Here is a 19,841-nt window from a genome sequence, read left to right on the forward strand (position 1 = left end):
TGATTTCTAATGTTCAAAAAATTTCCGAGGGCGGCGTTGGCGTCTGTATCATCATCAATCTCCGTGTCTTTTTACCTTCACATTTAAAAAAATATATTGGAAGATTTACTATCGATAAATGAATGGTTTAAGTACTGGGTCAGGTTAATAAATTGAAGATAATTATTTACGCAAGCTTAGTGTGATAGAATGTGTTCATTATTTGATACGATTGAAATCAATAAACAATGAAGACGAGAAGGAAAAGAAAACACCCTAGTTCACTTCATGCCTTTGTTCAAGGAGCTTGTAATAAAAATTGGGTTGTGTGTATGCTTATACAGCCTAGAACTTGGTCTGCCTCAATAGGCGACGAGTCTCCCAGCTGTAGATGAGCAATTTAGCCAGTGCAGTACAACCGCTAGCCTGGGATCTTTAACGTGCACCACGCAGTAGTGATACACGACCGCACACCGGTACGATGCTCATCCACATCGAAACAGGCAGGGGTGGGGAGAACTTGTAATACCTAGAGGGGCCATGACGTAACCCCCGTCGGTTCCACAAGCTGGTACCTTTTGACGACTGCCTCTTTCTCACTGTTCACGCGAACCTCCTTTCCTCTGACTCAAACTGAAACTATACTTCGTTTCAGCAAAAGTCCAGACGCAGCCGATTCTACAAGCGCGAGCATATGGCCCTGAACCGTGCCTGTACTGGACGAGCGCTCGTGCTTGGCAGGGATGCTGAAAGCCCGAAGCTCGCGCTTGCAGCATCGGCTGCGCCTGCACTTCAAGCTGTAACGAAGTGTAAATAAAAACATTACACGATTATTTAGCTCATTTAGTGATAACCAACTACACATAATGAGAGTACAAAGCGGCCGGGTAGCAGATCCGCGGGTTTTATGTGCGACCGTTCTAAATATCCTCAGAAGAGAGAACGCGCGAGCCTGCATCGCGCGTTCTCCCTTCTGACGATCTTTCAAGACGATTTTTGGATCGTCTTGAAAAATACGATCCAAAGAAAAGAGGCCGCACGTTGTGTTCTTTGTGATTGTGCGCTTAATTTATACACAGGTACATTTGAAAATCGACGATGGATGTCGATCGTCTCGAGGTAATGTAATATAACATTATATAAATAATAAACATAATGAAGGACTGAGTGACTCAATTTTTTTAATTCGTGGATTGTAATATGGCGGTAACCTATTGTATTTACTGTTGATGAGGAGCAATATGATATGACGAGGTAATGATTAGACGATCAGGCTCTATAAGGACGACGACGACGTTAGTGGTGTAATTTGTCGGCGCCATCGTTGCATGCTTTTCTTTGGTCCTGCGATCGTCGCTGTTATTCTTGCTACGCTTGAGTGCACGTCGTGCATAGCCGCAGTTAGTGCGGAGCAGTCTCTGCTGTGAAGAGAGTCGAAAATAAATTGACGTCTTGAAATGCTTCCGGCCCGAAAGCAGTCGTGGCCGTCCAGACAGCGCTCGAAAAAAACTCAAGCCGTACCAGGCTGAAGAAGGCCAATAATGCAGATCTGGCCGCTCGATTAAAAAGGTACGTTTCTTACTTCTTCTAAGGGACCTAACCATGGGGCGCGCAATATAACGTAATTGCACCATGTGTGAGAATCATGAATGGTTTCAGTGGGTGAGGCAATAGGGATGTGCAGCGGAGTGAAACTACAACTTCCCGAGAGGGCTGCTTGAAAGGCATCTTTCCACTGAGTCAGTTATATCTTTGATGTTGTGGATTTCATGACTGATGGCATAGAGCACTGGTTCTCAACCATCGATGTTTCGCGGACCCCTTGTGGCTCGGCGGAAATGATGGAGGCCCCCGTTCGCGGTGAGGGGAGGGGAAAGGTATAGGTTAATATAGTAAGGATATGATAAATGGATTTAACTAAAGGCTAATGTGAAGTAAACTTCTCTTCTTGACATACACACGAGAAAACTCGTCCGGAAATGGAAAAATTCCTTCTCGATCGAAAAAAAAAAGACAACTTTTATTGCCAAGCTTGACTGATGTGGCAGGACTTCGCGGACCCCTAGTATACCTTCGTGGACCCCAAAGGGTCCGCAGACTTCCATTTGATAACCACTAGCATAGAGATTTCTTTTCGAAACACAAATAATGTTTTTCTAGATATGGACAGGTAGGAATGTCGTTATTACGACGCAGTGGTGTTATTTTTATTTATGGGATGTTTTCTGTAGGTGGCAACAGGCACGTATTTAGGGGGGGGGGGGGGGGGTGGGGGGGGGGGGGCTTTGTCGAAATCTTCCTTTTTGCTGTGGCCTCCTCTGCCCCTCCCCTTATACAGCATTTTGTCATGGGCGCTCCCCCTCCCCCTCCCCCCCCCCCCCCCCCTTTTCGAATCAATATCCTGGCTTCGTGCCTGAGCAGTAATATATATTTTCTGATCGCTGTCCGGACATCGTTTGCCGCATTGGCAGTAGATGGCTATATATGCTTTATTAAAACTCTTGTAAAGTAAACATAGACCACCTTAAAATTGCTGATGCAAAACAAACACTGTTGTCCCTTCCCACCAAAAGGTGTTCGTAAACAAACCACACGTTTTGAAATCTTACCTCCTATATTGGACGGGCCCTTAATATTTTTTTATACTCTAGACGCAAGGAAGAGGATGAGGAGAGGCCAGCATCCCGCACTCAGGAGCTGGAGTTGGCAGAGCAGAACCAAGGAGATGCTGCGTCAACAACGGATGACTTCTCCTGCTTCTATCTGTATGAAGAGCTCCCTGACCTCGTTATTGAGTCGTCCTCCAAAACAACAGCACCAACTGAGGAAGCCACAATCTCCGGCAGGAGGATAATCACTCCTAGCCACTTCATCCAGTGCCTTCGGGAATTAGAGCGGCATGAGTGTGTCCGAGATAGGCGCGGAAGGTTCATATTTGATCATGAGCGGAGAGTCGGCCTATGGTCGGAATTTGTGTACATATGTAATGAATGTGGTGCACAGAGGACTGTTTCAACAGACCCTGTTCCGGAGCCAACATCCATCACTACTCCGCAAAAGAAACTGGGAGTGAATGATGCCGCCGTCTGGGCCTTCATGTCAATCGGTGGTGGATATTCAAATCTTGAAGAGGCTTGTGCTGTCTTGGAGGTGCCCACTCTCAGCAAGAATGCATTTCTACGCCGCGAAGAACGACTGGGACAGGTACAAATGTGCAATTTTCTTTTAACCTTTTAATGTTATTTCTTAAGACGGTTGCCATTTTTATTCAGGGAAGGAGCGCATCGAAAGCATTCTTTCGCGCTTAAAATGTCAGCACGTGCTGCGCGCGCTAGCTTCAACTCTACAAATAATTCTAGCTCAATTATAGCTAAAGTCAAGGCTGGGTCGTGCACGTGTTGAACGTTTGGTAAATTAAGTCGAATGAAATGTGTCAACTGAAAGTAATGCCGAAATTTCTGTCTATATGTTATGTTACTTAGGTTGCTCATTATCACGTTTCACTTGTACGCCTACTTCTGGTGCGAATTATATTTGGAGGGAGTAATTTTTTATTCAATATGTTCTTGGTATAAGATACATTTGCAGTCTTATGTGAACCACCCTGTGTATATTATGACCATCAGCGGTACATTTCCAGTTGCGAAAAATTGGCCACCTGTTACGTTGCTGCTATGCGTTGAGGATATCAACACCAATGGTGGAAGCACTCATACGTTTTACAATAAGTTCTTGCACTCTCGCCAAGAATATTTTTTCTGGTTTGCTGATCGCTAAAAGTGCGTCTAATGTTTTGTTTTTTTCAGAACTGGAAAGCCATTTTGATGAAGTCCATCCTTGAGGCCGGGGAAAAAGAAAGAGCATTGGCCTTGCAGCACGGTCACGTATGCGAAGATGGTGCCACCGCATATGTACCCGTAGTTGTTGACGGAGGCTGGTCCCACAGGAGTCATGGGCACCGCTACACAGCTAAATCAGGACTTAATGTGATAATTGGTGCAGTGACCAAAAAGATCCTCTACATAGGAGTAAGGAACAAGTTCTGCAGCTATTGCGAGTACTACAAGCAGAAAGATGCTATGATTCCTAAGCACACCTGCTACAAGAACTGCAGTACTGCTTCAACTGCTATGGAGTCCGATATCCTAGTCGAACGATTTCAAGCAAGTGAAACAATGCACGGTCTGCAATATCGCACCTTTATTGGAGACGGAGATTCATTTGTCCATAACCAGATCTTATGCAAAGTTTCTTACGGCCATCTTGTTGAGAAAGTTGAATGTGCCAACCATGCTGTGAAGTGTTACACAAGCAAGCTCTTCAACATACGAAAGGAGAGCAAAGATCATGGAAAGTTCCTCTCAGTACCTCGCATTAAAAGAATTAAAAATGGTGTTCGGAAGGCTGTGTCACATTATGCCACACAGCTGTCAAACTGGCAAGGAATCCCTCAAGACCGACTGAGGTACACAAAAGATCTCGTAAGGCAGCTCCAGGCTGACATAATTAATGGTCCTAAACACGTGTTTGGCCATCATGAATGCTGCAAAAGCTACTTTTGCGATGGCACAACAGGGACAGATGTCTATGCAGCAATGCCTTATATGCTGCAAACAAAAATAATGTCTGCCGCAAATCAAATCGCTGACAAGGCTCATCGCCTTATCACCAACAGCACGAGCAATCTTGCGGAGTGTGTGATGTCTTTAGTTGCAAAATTTGCAGGGGGCAAGCAAATCAACCGCTCGCAAAGGGGCTCCTATCAGCATCGATGCCACGGAGCCGCGCTGAACCTCCAGTATGGAGCGAGCTGGCACCGTAATGCAGTTGAACAATTAACAGGAAAGAGTCCATCTGATCCGCTAAACAAATACATATCTAAAAGAGAACAAGCAAAGGCTAGAAACACAAGGAAACGTAGTCGTGTGGAGGAATCTGCAACTGCTAGCACATTTAAGAAAAGAAAACTTACCCAAGAGTCAGCTTCTAAGGCACACTACGGTGAAAGGTGTGAGCAACCAGACATTCCTCCTGAGGTTTATGAACAGAAATCGACCATAAAGCTCCAGAGCCTCCAAGTAGACGTCGCACAGCGCAATAACATTGAGTTGTTGACGAGAGGCCAGGCAAACAACCCAAGGCGGAGAATTGAAAGGAAGCCAAGGCTGACAGTATCCCACTTTGGGGAGGTATGCAAGATGCGACCCACAACGTACAGTGCCAAACTTGTTTCAAGTATCGTGTACCCTAATGACTTTTATACACCCGCAACAGAGTATGGTAGAATCAATGAGGATGCTGCCCTTCAACTGTACGCGGAACAGAAAATTGCATTGTGCAAAACTGCGGCTTATTCGTTGATATGAAGCATGGATTTCTAGCAGCATCGCCTGATGGACTGCTTGGAACAAATGGCCTCGTTGAGGTAAAATGTCCCCGCTCCAAAAGATTCTTGAAGCCTGCTGAAGCCGCAAAAGAGTACGGGGCAAAAAATAACAAAAATGAGCCTGGTGTGGAAGGTCTAAGTCACCATCATAGCTTCTACTACCAAATACAAGGGCAGTTACACATTACACAAAGAGAGTTTTGTGATTTTGTTGTTTTTACACTCAAGGGCATTAATATCCAACGCATTCAGAGGGATAACACCTTCTGGTCAACCAACATGGAGCCTTTTCTAATCAGGTTTTACATGGAATGCATGCTGCCAGAAATCGTAGATCCTCGAGAACCCCGAAGCATGCCACTAAGAGAACCCCGTTACATCCTTGATGCCAGAAAGATACGAGACGAAAACCAGGCTGATAAAATCAGGAGGAATCAAAAGAGCAGGAAAAAGAAAATGGCCCCATAGTTTACAGTGTGAAGTATCGAGACTGAAACTGTATTTCCGATGCCCTCGGCCCTCGCGAAAAACGTGAGCACGAACCTTGAGTTTATGGCCTGTGGCTGGAGAGAAGGGTGCGCGGGCAGGAAAATACGCGGGGCGTGGATTCTTTCGTTTATTATTATTTTCCCATACTCCGGTTACCTAACGATACGGCAGACACGCAGGACTGCCGGACTTCCGCTGAAAGTCCTCACGTAGACGAGTTGCCCGATTGAATAATCTGCCATGATTACCTATCTGGAAATCTCTCGAACTTCGTTGGAGGCCATAGCGTCATGGGATCGAGGGTTGTGGCTCTTCGTCCGCCGATCATTGATTCGGCGGGTGTTTTCCCGTGGAAGATGAGACCGTCACATGCTGCCGGAGCAAGAACCTGGCGATTCTTCACTGAACTGCTTCTTCCGTAAGCTTCAAAAGGGCTTTCTTCGTTTCGCACACCATCTGTTCTGCTTGCCCGTTAGTTGCAGGATGGTATGGCGCACTGGTGTAGTGCCTGATGCCGTTTCGTTGTTCTTGTTTGTTTCTTTTTCGTTTTTTTGTCAAGAGCTATTTATTTCATTTTAAAGAAGATTCGGCGCGTTATCAGCTAAAAGTATTTTCTGTAGGTGAAAAGTAGCGAAAAAAAAATTGGGTTGTGTGTATGTTTATACAGCCTAGAACTTGGTATGCGTTAACGGGCGACGAGTCTCCCAGCTGTAGATGAGAAATTCAGCCAGTGCAGTACAACCGCTAGCCTGGGGTCTTTAACGTGCATCACGCAGTAGTGATAAACGATCGCGCCCCGGTATGATGCTCATCCAGATCGAAATAAGCAGAGGTGGGGTTTGAACCCAGGATCATGGGTTCTGCAGCGCCAAAAGTATCGAAAAGAGCGCGTAGAACGTCAATGACACGTCTGGACGTCGTGGCATGCATCGTCTAAATTTCCAACCACCTAGAGTACGCATCGACCATGACTCCGCAGATCCGGATACGTTTCGCCATCAACCAACTGAATAGTAGATCGTTTTCAGTTACTGTGATGATGGCGCTAGACTCGAAGAAGACTCAGTACTTCTGCAAAGTTAGCCCAAGTGCCAACACTATTGTCCAAGGTGGAAAGTGTTCTAAACGTCGACAACGTCGGTAGCGACGTGCTGTGCTTGACACTGGACGCTTACCCTTCACTGAGAAGAAACTTGCTTGTTCGTCTGCCACAAGTCGTCCGATGTCAGGTCATCACCGCAACTCTATCTCCGGACAAAACAGGTCTTCATAGCATGTCCATTGTTAGCAATCATGTGAACTTTTAAATTCCCGAACGCTCATCGCTTGCCACCGCTAAACGCCGCTCATTCATAGCGTCTTCATTGCAAATAAACGCCTTCCTATTTATTCTGATGCTTTTCATCATATTCCTCCTAAGCTGTACTTACACCATTATGTCTGTCGGTACTTTCGAAAATATTGTAACCACGCTTGTTTCTGGCAACCCCCCCTATAATGTAATAAATAACCTTTACAACATCTTCCGGATACCGTGAAACACAATATTTCGTGACGTCACTTTTCAGTCGCCATTATAATGGTGAGGTAAGTACCGTAAATCGTGAAGCATTTTGCTAGACGTCAGCTTCCGCTAATGCCTTGAAAGAATGAATCTATTGAGCGTGCATTCCTGCAGAAGACGTTTTCATTGATAGAATATTGACACGTCAATCAAAAATTTATTCCTTCTTGGTAAGATTTTTTCCTAGAGCCCGCGACAACCGCCGAACCGCATCTCCCTATAGACGACTGCAAGCTGGGCGACTGGCCGCCGCCATGTCTCTGCTCGAGCAGGCACGCCCGTGCGAATACGAGCTTGCCAAAGCTACGTTCACCCGCGCGTTGCACGCGCTTGCACGCATGGGGCACCACTTGTGGCGCCATGCTTGCAATTGTCTATATCAGAGAACAATTTATACCCAGCCTGACATTCTCGCATACATGAGTTTGCTGGGCCACGCTACTTGAGCTAGCTGAGCACATCTGGCAGCGGGGCGAGCTAGGCCACGAGGGGAACGTGATGGTGCTCGAGCCATCCTACTGAAAAAAATTGGGTTGTGTGTGTGTTTATACAGCCTAGAACTTGGTCTGCCTCACAGGGGCGACGAGTCTGCCAGCTGTAGATGAGAAATTTAGCCAGTGCGGTACAGCCGCTAGCCTGGGGTCTTTAACGTGCACCACGCAGTAGTGATACACGACCGCACGCCGGTACGATGCTCATCCAGATCGAAACGGGCAGGGGTGGGGCTCGAACCCAGGATCCCTGGGTTCTGCAGCGCGAGCTTTCGCTCCACGTGCTCCGAGCTGGTGTGCGCTAGACCACTCGGCCACCGATCCCCCAGCCATCCTACTGTGAACCAATGTTTCGGCCACCCCACGGGTGCGTGTCGCCATCTATTGGTTGAACTAATGCCTTGTTCAAGATGGCTGCCGTGGGACCGCAGCCTTAAACTAAAACGAGCGCTGCTTTGCTGATTTCTTTATCTCTTTTATTTATTTATTTATTTATTTAAATGCCTTAAGAACCCTGGAGTTAGGGTATTACATAAGGGAGTGGGGTTATAGGAGATGTGATGATAACAATTCGCGGAATGAGCCGATGTCTTGGGTGGAGACGATGATTTCAGGCAGGCCGTTCCAGTCCACAGATGTCGCCGGGAAAAAAGATTTAAAGAATGCTTTGTTTCGGGTAAAGAGAAGGCCAACTTTTGCAGGGTGATCAACACGAGGAGATATGCGATGAGGTGGCAAGATGAATGAGCTATGTAGCTGGTCATAGTAGTAAAACCTGTGAAAAAGACATAGTTTAGCAATACGCCTGCGTGAACATAAAGGAGTCAAAGATAAGTTTTGTTTAAGTTCAGTTACGCTGACAAACCTGGAGTACTGAGACGTTATAAAGCGAGCTGCACGGTTCTGAAGTGATTCTATGTCCGATGTAAGGAATTTAAGATGAGGGTCCCAGACTGATGATGCATATTCTAACTTTGGGCGTACTAATGTGACGTATGCGAGGCGTTTGACAGATGAGGACGCGAGACGAAGATTGCGGCGTAAAAAACCAAGAGTACGGTTTGAATCGGAAATGATGTTGTTAATATGAGTCTTCCAGGAGAGGTCGTGAGTGAAGTGAACGCCAAGATATTTGTAAGTTGAGACGGCATCAACATTGAGGTTACCAATAGAGTAAAAAGCTTGAAGGTGTTGACGGGTTCGAAAAAAAGAGAGGGATTTAGATTTGGAAGCATTTAAGAGCATTTGCCACTTTGAACACCATTCATTAATTTGGTCAAGATCAGTCTGCAGATTAAGTGAATGATTTGTGTTAGCTATGGGCCTGTAGATTACGCAGTCATCGGCAAACAGGCGGACCGTAGAGGACAACGAAAGGGGGAGATCATTAATATATACAAGAAAAAGCAGGGGTCCAAGAACAGATCCTTGCGGTATGCCAGAGGTTACAGGAGCGCTTCGGGAACGGCAGTTGTTGATGTGCACATGCTGGGTTCGGTAAGAGAGAAAATTTTCAATCCATGCTAGAACGGAAGAATCAAGGGAAAGTGCGGACAGTTTTGTTAGTAGGAGTTTATGGGAAACACGATCAAAAGCTTTGGAAAAATCGAGAAAGATAGCATCAACCTGAGGAGAGGTTTCTAGGGAAATATGAATGTCATGGCTGAAAGCGGCAAGCTGTGTTTCACAAGAACGATGTTTTCTAAAGCCATGTTGATTAGGAAAAAAGAAATTGTTTTGTTCTAGAAAATGTATAACTTGGGAATGAATGACATGTTCCATGAGTTTACAACAAACAGAAGTTAATGATATGGGTCGATAATTTAGAGGGGAGTGCGCATCGCCGCCTTTGTGGACCGGAACGACCTTACCTTCCCTCCAGTCGTCAGGAATAGCACCAGTATCTATGGACTGTTGAAACAGAAAGGTTAGAAAAACAGTTGACAGTGGTTTAGTAATCTTTAGTGTTTTACTGTTTATGTCGTCAGCCCCTGGTGACGATGAGATCTTAAGTGCATCTATCAACTTGCTAATGCCGTTTTCCGTGAAAGTAATTGGATGCATTCGTGGAAACGACATGGTTACATTATCTGGCAAAGATGTGATGACGCTACTGTTAAACACAGCGGAGAATGCATCGCAAAACTTTTCAACAGCATCATCATCAGAGAGATTAGTTCCGTTGTCATTTACCAATGAAACCGGTTTACGATAGTGGGGGTTTATTATCTTCCAAAATTTCTGAGGGTTACTTTTGAGAATAGCGGCAAGATCGCTCTGATAAAATTGTGTTTTAGCTTTCGCGACAGTCGACTTGTACAGTGCGAAAGCATCTGAGAAACAAGACCAAGCGTGATCTGTGTCTAGACGTCGGGCACGTCGGTACAATCTCTTTTTCCGGTTACAAAGCGTTTTAAGCTCTCGGGTGTACCAAGGGGCTGACTCGTTCTCTCGAAACTGTATTAGTGGTATATGACGGTCAATTAAACAAAATAACGTTTCTTTAAAAAGCATCCAATTATCTTGTACAGAACGATCAAAAAAGTTGGGCATACATGACTCCATAAAAGACTTCAGGCCGAGGTTGATCAAGTCAGTGTTTGCTTTTCCATATATTCTAATTTTTCGATAGCTTGTTGTTTCCTACTCATCCTAATATGCTTACAGTGTTGTCGCATTCGCATGCTGAAGTAGTAGTGGAGCAACTGGGCAATTGTTTCTTCTTGGCGTTCAGCGCATGGAAACGTTATTGTGCATGTGTCAAGAACACTGTCGATTGTGTCCCAGTAGACAGTCTTGTGGCTTTTATTTTGCACGAAGAACTGTTCCACTTTCTTCAGTAGCTGGAAAAGGTTCTTGTTGGGGTGTGTAAGGCCTCCTCTGTTCTTCACGTTTGTCAGTGCTGCTTCAGTAGAAGTGTCCTTGTCGATGCTGAAAGCGGATCGGCATGCAGGGCAGCGTGTAGCTTTTTTTTTTATTTTCACGCTAAAAAACGCAGTTATATAGTATAATAGCATGCAGTCCGCAGCCTTGGTTTCATGAGCCTTTTCTGTCCAGACATCTTCGCATTCCCAGTCTTCGACAGAAATTAGACTGTCAAGCTCGGTCTTCACTTGGTCAACGAGATGAGGAGACTAGGTAGTAACTTGCGACCGGCCCTCGGGATTGCACGACGCCATTGCTACAGGCGAACGTCATTCGATGGAGCTTTGAACAAGGACACTCGCTCTGCGCAGTTCCGGTACCCCGAATTGCAGTTGGGAACGAAGCACGTCTTTCCCATCCTTGTAGCATAACTTCTTCGGGTCAATGCTCATCTTTGTGCACGATGGTGGTACCGGTGATTGACACAGCACCAAAGCAAAACATGAGGCCAACCACTGACCGCACACCACCACCGCACCGCGAAAAAGGCGAGCAAGCTACACCCAAGACATCGTGGCCGCCGAGGAGAGACCTCATACCCACGGTGCTCACACCTCAGCGCCCTCCGCGGCGGCACGGAACAACTGCACTTCGTTTCACCCTAGGTTGTAGCGTAGCGAAGGCTAGAAGCGCGAGCTCATAGCGTTGACAGCTGCTCTTAAGTCACGAGAGCTTGTGCCGCCGGGATGTGCTCCAGAGCAAGGAGCTCGCGCTTGTAGCCTTTCCTGCGGTACATCATAAGGTGAAACAGAATATACTCCTTGTTCGAGGCTAGTTCCGAACACGATCTGGTCGCTCGCTCCCCACGAGAAGAGCGGCCAGAGTCACCACCTAAATGTATTTCTTCCACCGTGGCTGCACCTGATGGCTTCTCCAGCAGTACGTTTTCTAAAAAAAATAAAAAAATAAAATAGCATGTGTATGTTGGCCAACGCCTTATTTTTGGAAATTTTCTTAGAATCTTTTACATAGGTAAAAGGAACGCGTGCCGAAATGCCTGAAATCTTAGTCCCCTTCAAACTATTCCACTTTGACTGACACACACTTGTTTGAAGCATTTTTGTTTGAAGCATATTTTATCGAGTATGCTCGATGAAATGTGCGAAATGAGCCAGTGAAGGCGAATCATATATCCCAAGACAGAGAAATACTGAAATTCAAGGGCATGATCCCAGATATCTGTGTACGTTCGTCCTGTCCGGCCTCAGTCGTGGTGTTCAACGCTTCATACTTCACTGCACTTGAAAGCAAAAAAAGTTGGGTATGACATGCGTGCAAGTTCGGCGGAACCGAGGAGGCCATTTGCAACAGATCTGCACGGAGAACTGACCGATCACACCATTAATGAGAGCACGCTCTTTACTGAACCGCATAATAAAAGACGACAAGAGTATATCGTCCGGCGAACATTCCAGTCAACTCACGCCTGTGCGTAGCTTCCTGTGCTTTTCTAGAGATTTGGTTAAATTCCTCGAGCACGCCGCGAGCTGCCAGCTGTTTATTACGTTTACTAGCAGTACATGGTAAAACCCGCGACGGAACCAAAAAGGACAACCGCGTTACTTTTTGTCTGCCTCGGGTTTTAGTAGGTGCTTACCAAGGTGGCCTGTACTTTTTGGCAATGTTTGTTTTTTGCCAGTTTAGGCGAACTAAACCATACGCCTGTTTTGACCGGTTCAAATTTGAATAAATGGAAACTAACGCACAAAGAAAACAAGTTTCAAGTACTTTTTGACATTTTTGAAGTAACTTTTACTATTGAGCGACAGCATGCGCTTGAATGTTCAATTCATGAGTTTATGAAACGTGACTACTTCATGCTTGTCACCTGCCAACAAGGTGGTAACGCTCAATGGCTCGAGCCCAGTGGGTAGTTAAGTAAGCCTGTGTGGTAGTTACAGCCGTCAAAACGTATGATGACTAGGGTGGGTGCTTACTTTTTCTTAGAGTGCAGAGCTATATTCATTCATGTCGTCGCTCATAACTGTATCATACTCAACCGTATACGTCGATATGACTGCAAAGAATTCCACCGTATGGCTGGTATGAACTGCATCTACCCATAGGGTTCTATAATCAGTGATGTGATTGCTGCGCCAATTGCGCCAAACTGCGCCAAGTGGATAACCCTGCTACATCCTGCTACATTTTTCCAAAATATGGATAATCTGCGCCAAGCCTGCGCAAAAAAACAAAAAACAAAAAAAAAAAAACACAATTTTGGTTGCTTTTCCAAACCGAAACTAAAATGAGTACCGAACTGGGCACGCGTGTGTTATGTCGCGCAAGCTGCCGCCCGACACAAAGTATCCTTCATCAATCGTCCATCCGGTCTTGCATGATTGTCTCCCGTTTCGCGCTTTCGTCGTCTCCTGGATCTCGTCTTGTGTCTTTTTTAAAAATATTTTCAACGATATAAGGTGGCGTCTGTGGACGCTCCGACGCTAGCGTATGCCGGGTACCAGCCATGCCGTCATGCTGTGAAATGAAACCACGTTATTGTGCGGTGGAAGTTATTTTGTGAGTTGAAGCCCTCACTACTGAAAGTAATGGCCGTCGGAAAATATGTTTGGTCCCTGCCTTCCAGTCACCGTAGTCGCGCGACGTCGGGTGTTGCCGTCCCCACGTCGCTGCAGATGTGGCGCTTTCTAAAATGAAGCTAAGTACCGTGATATGTTCCTCAACATTCCTGTTCATGTTTAAATCATAGGTTACAACAAAATCCCTCTTCAACTTAAAGACTCTTGTGTCGAAGCATTAAATACCTAGGTTTCTCTGGGTGGGCTTTCTTTCGAGAGGAAGCCCGGTACGTGAAAAACTTGCCGCGAAAGAAAGTTGGGGTGAGAAGGGAGCTAAAGCAAAGAGTGCAACGTCTGCATGCTGAACCCGCACAGCGCGCTTATTTGTTTTGAGCTTTGTCGTTTCACAAAGTGCTCTAAGAACTTTTTGACCCAGGCTAGCGATGTCTTGCATCAATGCACTCGTGGACTTTTTTTAGCTTTTGGCACGGTTTCGGTTTCGATTGAACAGCCGTGGTCTCCGTCGTGCGGCGAAGCACGGGCAACTGCAAGCCTGCCGAAGTTGCCCTCATGTGCATGCGAACATGATTGCGCGACAGAGGCACCAGCCGGGCCGCTTGCAATTCATTGTTTTTCGTTTGCTTACTTTTAAGGGAAAGCTGGCACGTCGTGAACCAGTAAAACGGTGGCAAGCGATTTTTCGGAACTGCTTGGCAACGCCTATAGCACTGTACGCTTGTCGGATGTCTCAGCGCTAAAACAAAAGCAGCGAATTCCGCCACAACACGTCACATCAAAACACAACACAAAGTGCCCTTCGTTTGTGCAGCACTTAAAACAAATATTTTTTTTTTTACTATTTTTCAAAGAATATCTGTCCCGAAAACCAGTTTTGCTGTTCCAAAACACCGTCTTGGCTACCCAAAAAGCCACTTTTGCTGCACCAAAACACTGTTTTGGTTGCTCGGAACGCCACATTTCTTGCTCCAAAACACTGTTTTTGCTGTTTCAAAAGCTGCTCCAAAATGCCTTAGGCCAATCTCCTCACTGTCTATAGTAAAACCATACAAAACCATATGGCCCATATGGTACATTGGCTACAGCAGCGGTGGCGCAAGCGGCGCTTCGAGCGACTTCCCGGTCAAACGCTGTTCCTCAGTATTATATTTATGGGGACACGTTTTTCATTATTTTAAATGCCAATATCACACCAATATCTCGCGTCGTAGTAACGTTTTAGACTGCGGAACCAGCAGAGCGTGCAGTTTTGACCAAAGCATTCAGTTACGAATGAGAGAAGTCGCAGCATTGTCACTGCTTAAATCACTTTCACGGGTGAATCTCCCTGCATTTTTTTGGTTTATAAATAATCTTGCATATTGTCACACGTAATACAAGCCCCGACCAAAGCGTTCGTAGCCACAAACGGGTCGGTTTAATCGGGAAGCTCATGTCGTCGCTGTGTTGGTTGTGCGCGTTGTAGCAGTACTGGTAGTAGCGGGTTAGCGCTGTAGTTTCTGAGATGGCCATTCCGCACCGAAAAAAAAGGCACAACAGTTACTGCGTGGTCGGATGAAGCCGCACGTACAGGAAACCGCACGGCAGTTTTACGGCTTCCCCGGCTTCTCTTCGAAACCATACGAGGCGGAGCGCCGCGCGACCTACGGCTGAGTGCGACTTGTGCGTCGATGCGAGTGAGCGGCTTTAACCACTTTCCCGTTCGTGTGTTCCTTTAAGATGCTGACGAATGATACAATTAATTTTTTATAGCGACAGTGGAACAACAGGGACACCTACAGAAGACTCTAAAATATGCAGCGAACAATTCACGTGGAAGAAGAAGCGGAACGGGGTCGCCCACCCAAGCTACAACCCGTCGATCTTTACATCAGCCTACAGCAGGGGTCTCCAAACGTTTGGGCTCAGGGAATACATTGGGAATCTGTAGGTGTCTGGAGGGTTCGAAAATAAATTAGTATATATAAATAAAATAACACATAATAAAAATCATAAATCAGCTCCCAAATAAAAAATTATTGTTAGTAAAACAATAATCTAAGCTGGATGAAAAAATGTACTTTATTTTGAAATTCAATATTTAGTTAATCATTAAATGACACAATAACTGGAAGCCAGAAAACTCGCAAGGCATAAATCAAAGCGCATAGGACCGTTAAGATACGACATAAAGGAACGTAAAGATACGACGGGCGTACAAGCGTAGCGCCGGCTTTTATTTTTCTGCAAAAGTCACAAAACGCTTCATATACATGCTGTCACAAAACGAAATTTACATCTTTTTTTTTATCAAAAAAATAAATTAGGCATTGCCGAACGTTCATTCTTGGCCCAAAGGTAGCGCTTGAGGTCACAACCAGATGGCAAAGTTTCAGCCCGATCCGATACCTCATTCAAAAGTTATAAGTGATCTTTTGAAACCTTCAATGGTAAAATGGAGCCCATTTTTAACCGTTTTTGGTTTCCGGTGCCATAAAGCCCCATGTATTCGAAAACTCCGTCGGCCGCCATTCTCTCATTGAACGTTTTAGATAATCACTTACAACTTTTGAATAAGGTACCGGATCGGGCTGAAACTTTGGCATCTGGTTGTGACCCCTAGCGCTACCTTTGGGCGGAGAATGAGACTTCGGTGATGCCTAGTTTATTTTTGCGAAAAAACCCTGTAAATTTGTTTTTGTGGCACCCTCTATATCGATGCCCCGCAGTCTACACAACAGCGGGCGAGGCGAGCGGGCGAGCCCTGCTCCCTTAATTGTCAACGCACCACTTACGCATTAGGGACCACGCAGAAGACAAGGTCAAGTCGCCACGAAGCGAGCCGGAGCCGAAGAGCGTAAATAAAATCCATCAACGCCTTTTTTTCTCATTCTCATCAGGGAACCAGCCGTGCGGGCTAACAGCGCCATTGTAAAGCGAACGTCTTCTCAATTTTCCCGAAAATGACCGGAGAAGTCACTTGACCCACCCCTACTCGACGTCACCGCACAAACCCTTCTTGAACCCATCATCCCTTAGTGACCTCATGCCATCACCAAACTAAAAAAAAAAATCACCGAACTCACCAACTGACGCCACTAATCGAAGTCTTCAGCTCACTGACCTCACGACCTCACACCCCTCACAGAAGTTATGAACTTACCGACGTCACGAACTCACGAACTCACCGAACGCATGAACTCACCGAACGCATGAACTCACCGACCTTAGATCCATCACTAAACCTTAAATTTTCGAGTTTCGGAGCCCTTTTTTGAACTCGCTCATACATCACGTCTGACCGGTGAGCACTCCACCCTACCCCGCAATATGCACCCAGTAAACAATGCTGGCCCCAGAAGGCTCACTTATGCGCACTCCGCTATCGCTACCCTGACCTCCCACAGATTACTTATACAGATGCGTCCTACCTTGAAGAAACTCAGGAAGGTGCGATGGCTGTCACTTCTCCCCAAACAACCCGCCCTCGTCACTTATTTCACCCATGTCTCCACCCCCTTTCTGTCAAATCCCAAGGCTTAGCCTCCGCGATAATGTGCAACACCTCTCCTGGTCATCACATCATCCTCTCGATTAATTTATCCCAACACCACCACACCTACACACTCGACTGGGTTTTAGGCCATGCTGGAATAGGCTGACCAACTCTCCCGAGCTACACTTCTCCCGGGAGACTCACGCACTCCCTCGCTTACCCATTACCATCCCCCGACAAACGAGCTAGTCCCCACAAGAAACTTTTCAGTAGCTCTTAGATGACTCCTTTATTTTCCAAACTCCCTCCAAAGGTCTCCAACGCAAAGATACTTGCCTTGTCCTTCAAGCTCAGATACACAGCCCCTCTCACATCCTCCAGTATCTAACCCAACCCCGAGCGATCCCCACTGTGCCTCCTACCCGGATTACTTTAACACTCCGTACGAGCTCTGGGACTGCCCAAGCAGCCTTCCATCCCGCCAACAGCAGCTTGACTCCTTCTTACCCGATTCTCGACCCCATTCGCTAGAGGAAAGGCTCGCTCCCTTGTAGCGAGCCTTTCCTCTGTAGGAAAGTAGGACAGCCTTTCCTCTGTAGGACACTTTCAAGTCGCCACGAAGCGAGCCGGAGCCGAAGAGCGTAAATAAAATCCATCAACGCCTTTTTTTCTCATTCTCATCAGGGAACCAGCGTTTCCCTCTCAACTCTCAAACAGAACAAGTGGCCACGTGATCTAGAGCCGATTATAAGCCGCTAATTTGTATCATAGCCATAGGATAGGGTTGTCAGAGCACAGGGCAATCGCTGAGTTCGAGCCATTGTTAGGGTTCGGTTATTCCAACACCACCGAGACAGAAGGCCTCCGCATGGTTTCCTCTTCTTCTATGAAACGTCATCACAGTCGGATCGCGCTCGGTCGGCTATTGGACCCGAGCCCGACCTTCGACGCGCTGATTGGCCACGAGCCGCAGCCGAACACTGACACAGCACTCGTGCCCAATCTCTCGCCTCGATCGATCTGACTATGCTGACGCGTGTGGAGGCCTTCTGTCTAGGTGGTGTTGGCTATTCCCGTCATCGCAGCGCTTGGCCACGAGCCACTACCTGAATGCATGTGGATGCGTTGATTGTCACAACCCCTAACCTGCGCCGAGTGCTCACGCAATGCTTGTTTCTACTGTATGAGCCCGATTTAAATATCGCAATCGCGGGGACTGCAAAGCTTGATTATATATTCCTGGTGGTCGTGTTGCTGACAATGCCAACAAAATAATCCCCACAACATCGCCATCATATTTTGCGTCGGGAGGGCTGAAAGTAACCGTCCGCTTTTATCCTTTATATCGCGTGGCAACAAAGGAGCTTCTTGGTCGGTGGCATGGCTTACGTGCACATTTGGGTCCCACTAGAGTCACTAGATGAGCTACGCTTAGGGTATCGGTACTCTGTTCCTCGATATTGTTGTCGGCGCCGCCATCTTGGTGCTAAGTACAGAGCAGACGCCACTGCCGATCGTCATGATTCAAAAGTGCGGCCACCTCAGCATTAGATGAAGTGGTATAAAGCTCATGTAATGTCATGTTGCTCTGCCGTGAGCTGTTTAAACATTCGTGGATGATGTAACAGTGGTTCATGTGATTTTAGGTAAAGCTTCAGGTATCTGGTAGCCATTATTTTAAATTCCAATGTGGGTAAGTGCCGTTACTTTGGAGCTGGGCTTATTTAGTGGCCCCAGGTTCCACAATACCCCGTTTCATACTAAGAATATAACGCTGTCTAAGCTACTGGCGCGAGTGCGTCTCTTCATATATACTCCCTTTCCGCAAGGGCGCAGCCATCTTGAATGTCGTCACCTTTTACATGCGGTAAAACATCGTTTTGATCTCTCCATGCAGCCGGAAGGTGATTACAAAAAATGCGCGATTCACGCATTCTTATTTTGCCTCACCTATATTTTCTCGCATATTTCAAATTGAAATGTTTTATTATTTTTTCGTCCCGCGTACCGGATACGGAACTGACTTGACTGAGACCGACAGGATGCAGAAAGGTATATTGATTTGCGCAAGAAAGAGTGCGAACGATCTGCGAGATCAAACCCCAGACTCGCGTTGGCAGCTTTGACAGCGTTGTACACTAAGCATTAAACAGAGTATATTGCCAGTATGGTTGTCTAAAGTCCGAAATATTCCTACTAAATAATGTTGCACGGCCACTTTAAAGGAGCCATGAAATGATTTTTCTACTTCCTTTAAATACTTCTCAGAATAACTTCCAAACGTTAATAACCGATTAAACTTGCTTTAAATTTTTTTTCTAAGCAATGGCAGTCGGCAATTAAATTCGAGAAACATAGGCGTCATCTCCTCAACTCGGAGCAGAACAAGCGGCCACGTGGCCTGGTGCTTATCCTATGCCGCCAACGTTAATCATAGCCACGCTTTTGGGTCGGCAACGAAAAAAACGAGTGCTGACCTCCAGGCATTGTAAGAGTTCGGCTACTCTCATCACCGCAGTGATTAGACACAAGCCACTATACTCTCTTTCACCTTATGATGTACCGCAAGAAAGGCTACAAGCGCGTGCTCCTTGCTCTGGGGCAGATCTCGGCGGCACAAGCTCTCGTGTATTAAGGGAAGCTGCTAACGTTATGAGCTGGCGATTCCAGCCTTCGTTGCGGTTGAACGTAAGGTGGAACGGAGTATACCCGAGCGTCTGCCGATGCATTGATTGTTACGAGCTGAAGTTGAGTGCTCACACAGTTCTCGTGCTCATTCCATGGGCCGCGCTCGATTGTCGTCAGGAGGGTAGTTTGAACCCCACAATTACGTCTTGAAGCTTTGCGAATGCAAGACTGCACGAAATATACCCCTTTTATCCCCGCATTTTCTCTGCGACCAAGAAGCTGCTGAACGAGTGGCGGTCTATGGGAGTATACTTGGGCCAGACTAGGGCAAGTACGCCCCTGTAGAGTCATGAACATTCCAACCCGA

At 46.4% G+C, this 19,841-nt stretch overlaps 1 pseudogene; it reads left to right on the top strand.

Annotated features, from left to right (window-relative positions):
- Window positions 1–3,803: 3,803 nt before the first annotated feature.
- Window positions 3,804–5,833, top strand: LOC120844419 (annotated as a pseudogene).
- Window positions 5,834–19,841: the final 14,008 nt, after the last annotated feature.

Source organism: Ixodes scapularis, unplaced genomic scaffold (genome assembly GCF_016920785.2).
Source record: "Ixodes scapularis isolate PalLabHiFi unplaced genomic scaffold, ASM1692078v2 PGA_scaffold1__304_contigs__length_218370807, whole genome shotgun sequence".
In the NCBI taxonomy this organism is placed as follows: domain Eukaryota; kingdom Metazoa; phylum Arthropoda; class Arachnida; order Ixodida; family Ixodidae; genus Ixodes; species Ixodes scapularis.